This window comes from Leopardus geoffroyi, chromosome A1, assembly GCF_018350155.1.
Source record: "Leopardus geoffroyi isolate Oge1 chromosome A1, O.geoffroyi_Oge1_pat1.0, whole genome shotgun sequence".
Lineage (NCBI taxonomy): Eukaryota > Metazoa > Chordata > Mammalia > Carnivora > Felidae > Leopardus > Leopardus geoffroyi.
Genome location: NC_059326.1, coordinates 81,739,766 through 81,754,737, shown reverse-complemented (window position 1 = coordinate 81,754,737; position 14,972 = coordinate 81,739,766). Strand labels below are relative to the sequence as shown.

Here is a 14,972-nt window from a genome sequence, read left to right as displayed (position 1 = left end):
ATTTTTTTAATGTGTGTTTATTTATTTTGAGAGAGAGAGAGAGAGAGTGTGTGCCAGTGGGGGGAGGAGCCGAGAGAGAGGGGAAGAGAGTCCCAAGCAGGCTCTGAGCTGTCAGCACAGAGTCCAACGCAGGGCTTGATCCCACAAACCGTGAGATCATGACCTGAGCCGAAATCAAGAGTCAGACGCCCAACCAACAGAGCCACCAGGCGCCCCTAAATATTCCCCATAATCTTGCCGTGGTCTGGGACCTGAGGGACAGTCTTGAGGCACAATGGACGGTCACAAGGAGTCAGTGGGACTTCGTTTGGCTGGATGGGGTGTAGAAGATGGGCACAGAGGTCAATGTTTCACAACCAAGGGAGAGTTCGGGGCACTTGGGACGGGACTTTGTCAGCGACGAGTGAGAGGACACACGACCCAGGAGAAATCGCGTCAAATTTCTGCTTCATGTAAGAAAGTTTCTCATTAATGAGCTTGTTATGTGGTCTGTTTGTGGGGAAGGGGTGGTGCAAGGGTGGGCGTGGCCCCGAGGCACGGACAGCATGACCTGCCTGGGTGGCCAGCTGGATGGAGCCCCACGGCCACGTCGTTCATTTTCTCTGTGAGGTGGGCGGGGTGGGGGAGGTGGCGACCACGGGGTTTTGCCGGGGCTGCTGGGTGTCTGCGGTGGTGGCGACCTCCCCTCCAGCCCAGAGTGCCACAGACCGGAGCAGAGGACGGCTGCCCACAGAGTGCACCTTGCTGGCCCACGCACACCTCTCCCAGGATGGCGGCAGCGTGGAGGAGCTCAGAGGTTCCGTGGCCAGTCCGTCGCTACTCCGATCCCGGACCGGCGAGCTTCACACACCGCCTGCATCTTGGGTTCTCTTCCGTTGCAGACAATGAGGCTGCCACACAGAACTGGAAGTGTCTGTGCTGTTTCCAAGGGGCTCCAGCAGACCTCGAGGACGGCGGGCACCAGACGACAAGGGGCCACTCTAGGGGCCTCGATGGCACGTGCTTCCCCGGCCCTGGGGCTGACCCAGCGCTCACCTCTGGGCCATCGCCTGAGAGAGACTCGCTGGGTGGACGCGAGGACGGACGGATGAACAAGGGGGGGGGGTGAAGCGTGAAGCGTGGCTTTCCTGCGTCTCCTGCCTGATGCCCGCTGTGCTCCTTGTTCCACCTGCTGAGCCCCGATGCACCAGGCACCGGGTGCCACGTAATCCTGCAGCTCGGGCATCTGAAGACGTGGACCCAGAGCGGAGGGTAGTGTGCCCCTTGGCCCTCCTCCGTTCCTCATGGACGCCGCTCCTCGTGAGGCCCTCACAGCCCCCCTCAGCACCCCGTATCCCCTGTCACCCTTTCCCAGCACTGGATTAGCCTAATCCCCCCTCGAGGGGGTACGGCCCCCCCAGGACCCGCACCTGTGCTGAGTGTGCGGAATCCCCGTGGGAGCCACAGCGGGGGGCCGCCCAGTCCCTCCTGAGGCGGAGGCGCCCTGCTGCTGGGTTTGCTCTGACACCCAACAGAGAAGCAGAAAAGGACAGCCGTCCTGCCTGCCCCCGGATGGAATGAGGAAGTCCCCATCTCCTTGCCAATGGTGGAGACAAGACCAAACACCCAGCAGGTGACCCGGAGTTCTTCCTGTTGGCAAACACTTTCCCCAAGGTTGTTTTTGCCAAAGCGGCTGCTGAGTGGGTAACTTGATGGGGCCCCGTGGGAGCCTCGGTCAGGAGCTCAGGGCGGGTGAGCGGGTGCCATGGGCCTCATCTGCCCCGCCGATGGCTTTGGGTTCACACTCAGGGTGGATGTTCTGCGTGGGCGTCTCTGAAGAGGCAGAAACACGCAGACAAACCAGCATTTCTGGTTGAGCACTCGTGGGGGCCGCACTGGGCGGGGGAGGGGGGGCGGGGGGGGTGTTATCGTACAAATGGCCTCCGAGCTGAGCTCACGGCCCTCGAATGACGTTCAAACACTGGCAAGACTTACGAGGTCAGCTCCAATCTCACCAGTGCCCTTCTAGATATTCATGTAGCGATCCTGCGAGGCTCGACCTGACAGACTCTAGAATGAGCCTGGGATGGGTGTCCGCTGAGGAGAGAACAAATGGAGTCCCTTTTGCCCTAAGAAGGAGTGTGCTTAAGGCATCTTGCCTTGGTTGGCATGAGATGGAGACACAGCCGGTCAGTGTCTTCAACCTACTCCCACAGCACAAAAGACCCCACGAGCCGCAGCCCCTCCGCAGGTGCTTATGGAGCCGAGGGAGAAACAGGACGACATTCAGACCCGAGGTGAGCGGATTAATTATTAAACAGTCTAACACAATCGATATAATATTGCTGGTGTGTTTCCTTGTAGGTATTTCTGGAGCTTGCTTCAATATTTAATTCAACCCCAAACCGTAGGTCATTAGGAAATGTATGTTCCAGGTTACCGCACGCTGCGGCCTGCGCCTTTCGGTCACACCGCGGAAGGACTGCGTCCCGGAGGCAGATTTTGGGGTCTGGTAGGTGACATTGGAAAGATCTCTCCTTCAAAGGAAGGTTAAGAGACATTTTTCACTGCTCTTTTCTTTTCTGCCTTTTCATTTGCAAATTCTTCTTAAGTAAACAATTTGCCGAGGAGAAAAGGCGTGATGAGGTCTTTGTTGAGGACTGAAGAAACTGAGAAGTTAACCTCAAAGAGCCAGGCCAGCTTCCTGTAAGTCCCTCCCCCCCGCCCCCGCCCCCGCCCAGGAGGCCCCAGGAGGCCCCAGGCCGGTGTCCAGTGTCCCCGTAACTGGGCGACATGGGGTGCCATGGCTGCCTGTGTATGAGGCTTTTCTCGGTCGCTTTCACGCGAGCGCAGTTTTTACTTGGCCTAAAAACCAAAATACAAAAAGTCCTACACTTTTAACTTTCATCCTTTTAAAACTTTTGAATTATTTTCTGAGTTATTGAATGGATTTACCCCCTCCCCAGGCCAAGCCTCTGCCGGGTGGGAGCGGGGGAGGGGAGGACGAGTGAGCGGATCAGGCTTGTGCGTGTGAACTCTACTTGGAAATAAAAAGTTACACTTTCTTTCACATTTTGATGTGGATCTTTTACACAGTAGCTCAGAAGAGCCATCGGCTGTCCTTATTGGCTGAGGGGGGGGTGGGGGGGTGGGGGTGTGTGATGTGCATGCAGCCCCAGGGAGCCCGGCCTCCCTTCACCTCCCTCCCTGCGCTTCACCCCAGAGCGGTCATTGGTGCCTCCTGGAGTGTCCTGCCATTGCAGAGAGAGCCTGGGAGGGCGCTCTTCCCAGTCTGGAGACCAGGAGGCAAACACAAGGGGTCTGAAGGGCCACAGCCCCTCGGAAGCTCCACGGGAGAGTCCTTCCCGGCCCCTCCGGTTCCTGCGACGGTCCTGGACCTGTGGCCACAGCCCTGCGGTCTCTGCCTCCATCCTCACGTGGCTTCATCTTTCACGTGTGTGTTGACTTCCCTCCCTCTCAAAGGACACCAGTCACCATGGGTGAGGACCCACCCCAGGCGGGTGTGGCCTCATCGTGACTTGATTGTGTCTGCAAAGAGCCTATCTCCAAATAAAGTCACGTTCACAGGCTCAGGCGGACATGACTTTGGGGGACAGTACCCCACCCCATGTGGCCATCACACCTTCCAGCCTGACATCAGAGATCAGAGATGGGATCCCCGGGGCGGGATGCGTGGTCGGAGCTGGGGACACAGCTTGGGGAGGAAAAGGACCCCTCTCTCAGGGGCGTGACCCTGGAGCCTGTGGGTTAGGGGACAATGACAGCGCGGCAGGAATCCAGAAAAGAAATGTTGTTTGATTGACTTCTGCCTTGGATGGTGTGGCTGTCTTACGATTGATTCCCCGTTTCTGGGCACCACGCTGCCTGCTGACTGAACCCGGGGAGGTGGGCGGCATCTGGTCCGGGCCCTGGGGCCGTGGTCGAGACCCCGTGAGCCCACGGATACAAGCCCACGTCACACTCCGGGACAGCCTCCCTTCACGGCCATGCCGGTTAGACTGCAGGCCTACATAGGGTCACTTTTTACTAATTTTAAATAGGATCGTTCTTTATTTTTAAATGAAGAACGTATTTGTGTTTTAGCCTTGTGCAAGGGAAAGTGTGTCAATGACAGGCAAATTCGAAATTTCCATAAAAGTACCGTTCAGTTTACTGACTTCCTTGTAAACGCAAGAACATGTGTCCAGTTGTGAAACAGGACACATAAGGGACATTAAGCTACTGTGGATAACGTCCAATCCAATTTCCCGGTAAACGATTTGCAGGAGGGGCGGGGCTGCTGCCCAGGCAGAGACTTGGGATCTCGGTCCACACGAACTGTCCCCTTCTGCGGGTTTTCAGGGTCGAGAGGCAGGGAAGAACGAGAAAGCAGAATCAGCATTGTAAAAGAAGCTATAGACAAAAGGAAAAAAATGCCTTTTACGGAAGAGAAAAGTTGCAGGAATATTCTTTTCTACCCGAAAATGAAATCGGTGTTGAGTTTATTATCGTTTGGGCTTCCTCTCCAACCGGAACTGGATCGCAGACACCATGTGACCCCGCGACGAAGCCAGGGGCTCCGGAATTGCGGCGGGACAAACTTCGGATGGGATCACCGAGGCCGCAGTCCCCGCAGTGAGAGGCAGATCCGCCCGGAGAAAACCAGGGGCAGCACGTGACTTCAGCAACTCTTGCAGGGGGAGGGGTTAATAGACGTGTCTCCATCCACCTGCCGTCTGCCATTGTCTGTTCTCACCTGAATTTCCTCAGGAAGAGGAAGGAGAAAATCGTCAGGTATCAGAAAATAAAAATAACCACACGTTCTCACACCCAACCCCGGAAATTAAAACGAACCTATGCTTCCAGTTTGCAGGAAATGCAGGAGAAGGAGGCAAAGCACCCGTCCCTGAAGGGAACAATCAGACAAATGCAGAATGTGGGGTTTTCTACCAGGAAACTGACCCGCCTCCTTGGGGAGATGGGCCTAGATTGAAAGAGGCAAGAGAGACACAAACAAAATAGGACGCGTAAGCCCTGAGGGTCCTACAACTGAAGGCGCTCACCACGGACGTCAGATGCCCTGAAGTTCTGTGTGTGACAAGCGTTCCTTGTGTGGGAGAACAGCCTCACTCTTCACGGTCGCTCAACGGGGTTGTTTGGGGTGATTTCCACCACGTCCAAGAACAGAGCAGGGGAATAAAGACATTTTGCAAATAGATCTGGGCACTGGGTTATTTTCTTTCTCACTCCAAGTTGAAACTATTCAATGAATAAAAGGTGACACAGATGGTGTCATGGATAACGTGACGGGAGGCTGCAGGCCAGGCGCCGTCAGTCCACGGCTGCGCAGGGGCCGAGGAGGGCGAGTCCCGGCACGGCCAGAGCAGACACGCCTGCACCTGCCCGGCGCTCCTTGGGCACGTAGGGACAGTCTCCCCCGTAAGTTTTCTCCATAATCTTGTGTCCTGCTTGTGAGATGCTGTGTGTACGTCCTTCTGGGGAAGAGACCTTGGCGTAAAGACTTGCTCTGGAGCGAGGCTGTGAGGCCTGCGACGTCTCCGTTTTCCGGGAATAACGGCCAACACTTAGGGCCAACACTCAGGCCCTAAGTGCTTTGTGTCCATTAACTGCCCCACAAGGCGATGCTGGTCGGGCCACATACAGCCGTGTCTCACGGGTGGGGAACAGGCGAAGAGAGCCCGACTGACCCAAGATCTCACGGCTAAAACGCCGCAGGACTGAGAGGAAGCAAAAGTGCACTGACATTTACAGCTTATTCTGAAATCTGTAAAGAACACGACAGACTGATGGACAGAGGATTAGACAGACGAGAGGTGTGGATAAAGTGTTGACTACACAGCATCTAGGTGGTGGGTATATGGGTGTTCACTGAACAATTCATTCGGATTTCCTGACTTTAAAAGTTTTTCACAATAAGATGTGGAGGGAAAATATTTAAAAAATGGCAGAACTGGGATTCAAACCAAGGCAGCCTTGCTCCAGGGTCTAGGTTCTTGGCCACCACGTGCCCCAGCCTCTCATGCGGGAGGAATCGGACCCCAGAGGCTTCAGGGATTTGAGCAGATTGTTGATGCAAACACATCACAAGACTCAAAGGAACCGAAGAAATTATCTGGTCAACCCATTCTTTATTTCATTTTTATTTTTTCTAATGTTTACTTTTTTATTTTGAGAGAGAGAGATAGAGACAAAGAGAGCGCGAGCAGGGGAGGGGCAGAGAGCAGGGGAGGGGCAGAATCCTAGGCAGCCCCTCAGTCAGCACAGAGCCCGACGTGGGGCTTGAACTTACAACCGTGAGATCATGAGGTGAAACGAGATGGAGAGTCAGACCTTTAGCCGACTGAGCCAGCCAGGCGCCCCTGAAAGGCGCCCCTCAACCCATCCTCAATAAAACGAGCCTCAGGGAGGGGGGTGACTTACTCAAGGTCGGGGAAGGGTTAGGACCCCATCCCCCACTTCGCATGGCTGCCTCTGTCCACGGCTCCGTGTCGCCGCGTCTCCCGGTTGGGGCGCCCGAGCTGCGTGCTGTGTGGCCCCGTTTATCGAGTCTGTCGGTGGGGCTCCCTACAGACGGTTGACATCCCCCCACTGTGCTGATCTCCCACCCCAGGCCTCTGCAGCCTCCCACACAGACGCTGCCCTTCCCCTCGGCAGTGCCGTGGGCTCCGCGCAGAGCCCACGGTTTATGGAGCCACACAGGAAATCTTTATCCTTGAGTTTAAATGTATCTGCTTTCACTTCTATTTTTAATATCTTGGATTCATAGAGCAATTTCCTTCGATGACCTCACGTACTTCACAGACATTATCTAATGAATCTTCCCAGACCGGGGAAGTGATGGTGTCGTTAACCAGAGGGCACCACTCCCCCCCCCACCCCCCCACCCCCCCACCCCCCGCGAAGAACTTCGGTGTCCTGACTGTGCTTGCTGGGCGGACACAGATGAGAGACAGCTGCTCACCCTGGAGACGGGATCTCTGTCTTCTGATCCCTCTTCAAGGGGCCAGGAAACAGGACTTGCCTTTGCACAAGGAAATGCATCGAGCACAGAACTGCAGGATTGTAGCATTCCAACACAAGGAGGGCCTGTGGGAGATGGTCCACTATGACCTCCACACTTCACTGGCGGGGACATGAGAGAAGTCAAGGGACGTCCCCAAGGTCACTAAGCTTATCAACGGCAGATCCCCAGCAAGGTCCCAAGTGGCATGGGTCTTGGAATTATACTTTTCAGTGATTAATCCTTGCAGGTACTCTTAAGGCCCCACCTAATACTTGCCCTGGGATCACACAGGCCTTTCTCAGCCCAGGGCATTTCTGCCCCTCAAGGAAATTAACTGGGAGGCGAGACTGAGGCCTGGAGGCCTGGACGACTGAGCGTATCCCCACCCCCCTGCTGGGGGTGTCAGCACAGGTAGCAGGTGCTGGGGCCAGAATCGCTGTGCACCAGATCCTGTGCACGATGTCCACACACACAGCACGACGGGGGGCTGACACCTCGCTGTCAGCGGACTGTGGCTGGCTGGTGTCCAGCCACGGGCGCAGGTCTGGTGGGGCTCAGAACTGCCCCCCGGCGCCTTGTGATTCGGTCTGAGCTTCGGCGAGCAGTGCACTCGTGTCCCCCGCATGCAGGGAGCGCTGGGCAGGAATGAGGAGTCGTGGTTCGGTGCTGTTCCCCGGCACCCTTGGCCCCTGTGGGACCTTAGGGGGTGAAGAAGCCAGGGCGTGTGCTCTGCTGCGGATTCTCGTAATGTTGTGTGTGGTCTGCCTGGACCCCCTGCAAAGTTCAAGGGTGCCCAGTCCGGGACCCGAGTGTGTCTTATCTTGGCATCTTCGGTGTGAGCTGTTGCCACCAGAGGCGTTTGTTTGTTGTTTGTTTTCTGTTTTAAGTAATCTTTTCTTCTCTAAATTTAAAGCCGAGTTAGTTCACATATAACGTAGCAATCATTCCAGGAACAGAATTCGGCATCCCTCACTTGCACACAGCACCCAGTGCTCATCCCAGCAAGCGCCCTCCTGATTGCCCGTCACCCCTTTAGCCCACCCCCCCACCCAGCCCCCTGCTAGCCGCCCACAGGCGTTTCTGTAAGAGAAATCCCCCAGGTGGCTTTGCTTCTCAATTCCTTTAAGCCAATGTCTCGGTTCGTCTTCCAGACATCACTTCACTGAGAAGGATATTGTACTTCGGTCAAGCTTCATCCCATTACTTATCTGTCCATCCATCTATCCATTAATGCAGTAATATATTCTTTTTTTTTTTATTTTTTTTTTTTTCAACGTTTTTTTTTATTTATTTTTTTTTTTTGGGACAGAGAGAGACAGAGCATGAACGGGGGAGGGGCAGAGAGAGAGGGAGACACAGAATCGGAAACAGGCTCCAGGCTCTGAGCCATCAGCCCAGAGCCCGACGCGGGGCTCGAACTCCCGGACCGCGAGATCGTGACCTGGCTGAAGTCGGACGCTTAACTGACTGCGCCACCCAGGCGCCCCAATGCAGTAATATATTCTTGAACTCTCCATTTATCCCACCACACTCAGATGTACAAACTGGATTAACCGTGATCTGTGGTTCTTTCCACGCTTCCTTCAGCGGCCAGTGGATGGTAGGAGGTTACCGGTTATACTTTTGAAAATGCATTAAGCGTCTAAAAAGCCAGCACCGCAAACAAAAGCCAGGACTCTGACAATGACCTCCCTTGACATGTGAGCCCTCCCCGTCCCAGGGAACTGCCAGCCCAAATCGCAAGTTCAGTGGGCCCCTGCTGTCAACTTTCTGTGGTTGTGCGTCCACACGTGCACCTAGGAAGTGTGTGTGTGAGCACAGTGGTTTCTACCTTCATAACGACAGCAGTGTACTTGCTGTAGCATTTCTACATTTATGGGTTAAACGGCCTTTCCAACCCGCCGCCCTGTGTTGCTGTAGGTCAGTCGTTCTGGCCGCCGTGGGGCGGCCCACTGTGCGACTGTCCCGTCCGACGGAGTCTGGACTGCCGCCTGCTGCAGGCGGCCCCGTCAGCTGGCCACAGTTGTGCAGGTGCGCGAAGGAGGCAGCAGGCTCCTGGGTCGGGGACACGACTTATTACTCATGTCACAACAGGCAGTAGGGACACTGACATAATTGTCCTGAAGTCCCACGGGATGATACACACGGGCCGGGTGGGGGCCACACGTGTGGGGTGCCTTACAGAGAAGATCCCTAAACTTGGGGAACTTGAATCCTTTACAACAGGCAGGACGCACGGCTACCCAGGGTCCAGAGGGAGCCGTCCTCTCTGTCTTTCAAGGCCGTTAGTCATACAGACATCTGGGGACGATGGTCGGGGACAAAGGGCAGTGAGTGCCCTCTTGCTGGACATGCAGGGATGCGAGCCTCGTGGTGAACGGTCTCCCAACACAGTGCAGGTTCGTGACACCGTGAAGCTTATGATACTAACACCAACAGAATAGAAACATCTCTGAGAAAGTAAACATAGTAAGCCTTATCAACTCACTGCTCCCTAAAGAAAACTAATTTCTCCGATTTTTACCACCTTGAGAGGCAAATGGGCTAAGCTTTAAGGAACAGGACAGAGGACCCTGGGGTCCTGAGCCCCGTAGTGTGGGTAGAGGCTGCAGAAGGGGGTGGGCAGTTTTGTCTGAAGAGGCCGTGACCGTGCATCTGATGGGATGAAGCCACCTGCCTGTGCGGCCAGAATGTCAAGTAGCAATTAATTGATCTGACTGCATTTTCACGCTGTGCTGATTCAGCGACAAAGGAGGCCAACGATGGGGAACAGAGTCCTCAGAGGCAGAGTGTGGGGTTCGCCTCGGGCTCACACTCTCTGCACTCTTGGGGCCCCTTCCCCCTAAAGCCTCCCCCCCTTTACAGGACACTTGATGTCTGGGGTGATGAAGAGCTGGCCACACCAGGAGCACTCACAGGGAGGGTCTGAGTTCCTCTACCCCGGGCACAGCAGGTCCCCACGCTGGCTGCCGCGGGGGATTCACGGGGGGTGCCGACAGGCCCGGGCCAGGCATCGGCCAGACCTACACAGCAGTGTCTGGGGCAGGAGCAAGCATGGCCTTGTGTACAAGTGGTCAGAGCGGAGGACCACTGCCTGAGGGCCTCCCACAGGGTTGGGTACACAGTAGGGGTTCACTGAATCAGTACTTGACTGAACCTCCGGGAGGCTCCCACACTCGGTGGCAGGATGCAGATCTGGAAGGGGGCAGCAGGGCGAGGGTGGACGCCAAGGAGACCCTGTGAGGGGTCCTGGCAGGTCTGTTCTGGAAGCTCCCCCCGATGGCTAAGGCTGCAGGGGAAAGACCTGAAGACTCAGACTCTTACTTGCCACCTGCTCAGAATGTGAGCCTTGGGATCATCCTGGGGATGCAGTGAAGGTTGGGGGGCAGATGAGCGGATCACCGGGTGTCCCCCCTTTTCTGTGTTTCCTCCAAGACTGGCACTGAGCCAGGGAGCAAGCTGGAGGGGTGGCCTCTCTTCACCGTAAATGAGTGAGATGTTTCCAGAGCTCCCACAGGATCCAGCCGGTCCCTCCAGGGAGACGGTCACCGTCCAGCTGTCCGCAGTGAGGCAGCCCTGACCTGGCAGGCCTGTGCTGCAGTAAGGAAGCTCATTTAATCAAGCCTCCAGAGACTCCTCCTTAAGGGGTTCCTCTGCCGGGGATTCTCTGGGCCCAGGTAGGGAGTGGCAAGGCTGGGCCTCTGCCTCCCCTCCCTCCCCTCCCAGACCTGGGCTCCCCCCAGCATCTCCCTCCGTTGCCAGGTGACGGCCGGCTGCTGCAGGTGCTTCCAGGATTCAGCTGCTCTCCTTCTGGCCCCTTTCCCATATCTCAAAAGCTGAAGCTCCCGCTGGGATAGTGCCGCTTGAGAGCAGTGTCCCTGCCGTGACCAGTAAAGGAGTTATGTCATGGCTCCGGCCTTACCTCGGACAGCGGACGGCAGGTCTGGGCCCCTGAGCCCTGTGCCTCAGGGAGGCTGGGGCCACCCAGGGATGGAGGTCCCGCCTGGGCACCTGTCATCCACAGCTCTGGCCTCTCGGTGCCCCAGGGGAGCACAACGGGGACAGTGGGCAGAATGTGACAGAGCTCAGGAAACAGGCAGATGACAGCAGGTGGCCTTAGTTGTGTGCCAGCCCCGGGCACATGCAGTGCTCTAATGACCCCGCAGGGCCTGACCTCCGGGTCTGACCTCTGGGGCTTGACCTCCGGGGCTTAACCTCTGGGGCTTAACCTCTCAGGGTCTGACCTCCTGGGGCCTGCCCTCCCAGGGCCTGACCTCCGGGGCGGGGGTGGGGGGGGCAGACAGTGGTGGTGCGGCGCGTGGGCAGGGCTGTGGGGGTTCATACCCTGGTTCCGAGCCCGGTTTCTCATCTGTAACTCACCATTAGTTCACACTTGGCAGGGTTCCCACAAGCACTAAACGTGTTGGGACATGTCTAGCCCTTGGAGAGAACCCAGTCAGTGCTGGCTGCTCTTATCTCCACGAGCTCAGCCCTGCAGAGGTGCCACCCACCCACCTCCAAGCGCTGAGCAGAGGCGGGAGGGCCCAAGGGCACTTCACCAGCTGCCACCACCTCCACCCTGCACCCCTCTGCCTGAGCTCAGGGTCCCCGTTCTGGATTCTGGATGGCACGGCCATCACGGTCTCAAACGGGAAGCTCCGCTCTTCTAATTCTGGACCGTCCACTTAGTTGGTCTGTGTAACTAATAACACACTGAGCACGGCCTGGACCAGACAGCAGCAGGGTGACAGCCACCAGGATAGAGGTACAGACGCTGGGGACGGGACAGAACTAAAATACCGTCTTTGGGAAAACGCAAGGTCCTGTCCTTGAGGGACGTCGATTTCCTGTTGGAAAGCGAGAGGGCAGAGGACAGTCTGGAGCCCCCGCTGCAAGGGTACCGGCTAGGTCAGCCCCCGGCTCAAACATGTCAGGTCTTAACGTGTCTCTATTTTTAAAAAGTCTCTCGTGTCTGTTACCATGACCCATGATGCTTTTCAGGGCTTTCAGTTTTTCCTTTGAAGATCTCAAATTCTGAGATAGCTGGATTTAGCCCAGACTTCAGATAGCCCGGAATTCCTTAAAAATCACCCGAAAACTGGTTTTGGACACACACGCCCCGCAGTCTGGTCCACGAACCTTCGTCAGCGGCCACAAGGCACAAGTGCATAGGCTGGAGCATGCACGCTGAGCCGCGGGGCCCAACGTGGCTGTGAACTTCCTCTGCGCCTGTGGATCGGGTTCTGGTGGTGCCACTTTCCACCCCGGGGAGAAAAGGCAGGTGAGGAGGCCGCCTGGGCCTGAGATGAGCCCCTTCGGCCTGCAGGCATGTGTCCAGTGGCTTATGAAGGTAAAAGAACCTGCAGAGGTCCAGGAAAGAGCTAGGAGACCCACCGTGGGGGGCTGATGAAGCCCGAGAGCGGCGGGGCCCCCGCACGCACACATCCAAACCCCTGAGCCTCTTCCACTACAGGTGGTCCGGGAGTCAAGAGAGCAAATACGGACAGACAGACAAAGGCTGACCAGTGGACACCCACCGAGAAAACCTAGTGCAGGCAAGGGGTGGCCCTAGACTAGGTCATGTACTCGCGGGAACATAGGATGAAGGGCGTCACGGGGTCAGCGGTCAGCATGGAGTACAGGCTACAGCATCCTTAGTCTAAAGAAGTGCTTAGAGGGCGCATGGGACCTTTGGAGGCCGTGACAGATGCAGCTGAGTCTCAGAGGGTTGAGGGAAGCAGACGTGTATTTACACGCAGGAAGAAGGGAAGACAGACGTCACCGCAAAGGGGCGAAGCGTTGACAGCGGGCTAATGTGGGCCAAACACAGCGGATCCTTCCTCCCAGTTTTCCAGAAAGAAGGCTTGGTTCTCCTGGGCCCCCCCGCCCACCTGCCCCCGGGCTCCACTTCTGCTCCTGAGAGCGGCCCCCAGCCCGCCTGGGAGGCTGGGGCCGTGGGCGGGACCGAAGGCGGGGCGCGGGTGGGTAAGCACCTTCTGTTCGCCCGCTGCTGCTCTCCTGCTTGTTTGGTTCTGGGGTGTTATTCTCCCCACAGCTTGGCTCATAGCCTTCATGCTGCTGGAGGCACTTCCTGAAACCCAGGATTTTGTAGACAAAAGTCCTTCCTCCCGTCTTTCTAATGATCTCTTCTTTCTGCCGGCACAAGAAGGTGGTACTGGGTGTTAAGTGACTACTCAGTTTCCCACCCAGCACTGTGTGCCCCCCGTGACGACAGCCTAGTATCCAGGTGGCAGCACCCTGCGTGTCTTTACAGCTCTGGGGGGTGGGGGGTGGGGCGGACAATAACCTGATGTGAATTCCTTGTGACAAACACTCCGTAAGACACTAGAAGATAGTTCTTCAGAGGCAAGTTGATGGTGAAAATCCTTCACGCTGGAATTTTTTACTTATGGCCAGAATCCATAATATTAAAGTCATTTTTTATGAATATGTTGGGTACCATACACTAGTTCAAAGGGTAATTTTTTAAAATTTTTATTTCCTTTTTTAAATGTTTATTTATTTTTGAGAGAGAGAGACAGAGCATGAGCAGGGGAGGGGCAGAGACAGAGGGAGACCCTGAATAGGAAGCAGGCTTCAGGCTCTGAGCTGTCAGCACAGAGCCTGACGCAGGGCTCAAATTCATGAACAGTAAGGTCATGACCTGAGCCGAAGTCGGCTGCTTAACTGACTGAGCCACCTAGGTGTCCCCAGAGGGTAATTTAATGTCAACGTTTATCGTCATTGGAGCCACAGTGACGTTTTACTGTAACACCTTTTTCTGTAAGATTACGTCACTCACACAAATCAACACCAGCTTCCCCGTGAAGCGGTTGGAGCCCAAGGTGCAGGCTCCATGCCGGTGGCAAAGCCGCTGGAGGGAAAGGAGGCCAAGCGAGCGGAGGGAGCCAGCAGCCAGGCACGGACGGGCCTCCCTTGGAGAAGCCTGTGCCCAGCCTCCTCCTTCGTCATTTCTCTCAGTGGCTCTTCCTTTCTTCTGAGCCCGACCCTCTGAAAACACGAATATATAAATAAATACGGGCAAAGAGTAGGTTGAGTGCCATTCCTCTTATCGTCCTTGATCTTTTCTAGTTCTGTGTTGAAAAACTTCCTCTGGCCACATAGGAGGTGACACACTTAGATCAACAAAGAAGAAATTCCTGTTGTTATCACATTGCGAATTCTGAAAATACGTCACCTGGACAACTTACTTTAGGAACAAGTGCCCCCACTTGTAGTGACTGGAGATGTGAATTCCTCACGGAACTCACAGAGCTTCAATTCCAAAGTTAAGGGACTTTCCTGCCGTGGCTATCGGGTGTTGGCTCCTGCCCAGCTCTGTCCCAGGCCCCCTGTCCCAGCCTCATCCTCAGCACAGATCTGCCCTCCCTGTGCGAGGAACAGAGCGGTGAGCCAGGATGTCAAGGAAAGGGGTTCCGAGGCCACCGTGAAGTGAGCACCATCCAGCCTCAGGGGCCGTGGGAAACAGAAAAATGAGATTTTCTCAAGGTTGATCTCAGGGAGCAGGCACCGTGTAAGCCCAGACTGGGCTGTTTTAATTCCCCACCTTCTGCCTTGATCCATTTCTGGACGAGCCATGATTCTGTCCTTCCTAAAGGTCATTGCCGGGCCACGTTCAGAGCAAGTTTCATTTAGGAGGGTCATAAATTGCATGGACGCAGGAGCTGGCAGTGACACCTACCAGTGATTCCAGGAGGAGGAAGTATGATCTTCCCCATGGGGTGGGCTGTGCTCCAGGGCAGACGGGGTGGGCTCTGCTCCAACTGGGGTGAGCTGTGCTCCAGGTGGGGTGGGCTGTGCTCCAGGTGGGTTAAGCTGTGCTCCAGGTAGGGTGAGCTGTGCTCCGGGTGGGGTGGTCTATGCTCCTGCTGGGGTGAGCTGTGCTCCAGGTGGGGTGGGCTGTGCTCCTGCTGGGGTGGGTAGTGCTCCAGGTGGGGTGGGCGGTGCT

General features: G+C 56.0%; 1 long non-coding RNA gene across 1 annotated transcript; it reads left to right on the top strand.

Annotated features, from left to right (window-relative positions):
• Positions 1–1,944: 1,944 nt before the first annotated feature.
• Positions 1,945–3,569, top strand: LOC123596847. The gene is made up of 3 exons (XR_006711878.1): positions 1,945–2,276; positions 2,415–2,491; positions 3,203–3,569. It is a non-coding gene; the product is annotated as an uncharacterized LOC123596847 (long non-coding RNA).
• The last annotated feature ends 11,403 nt before the right edge of the window (positions 3,570–14,972 follow it).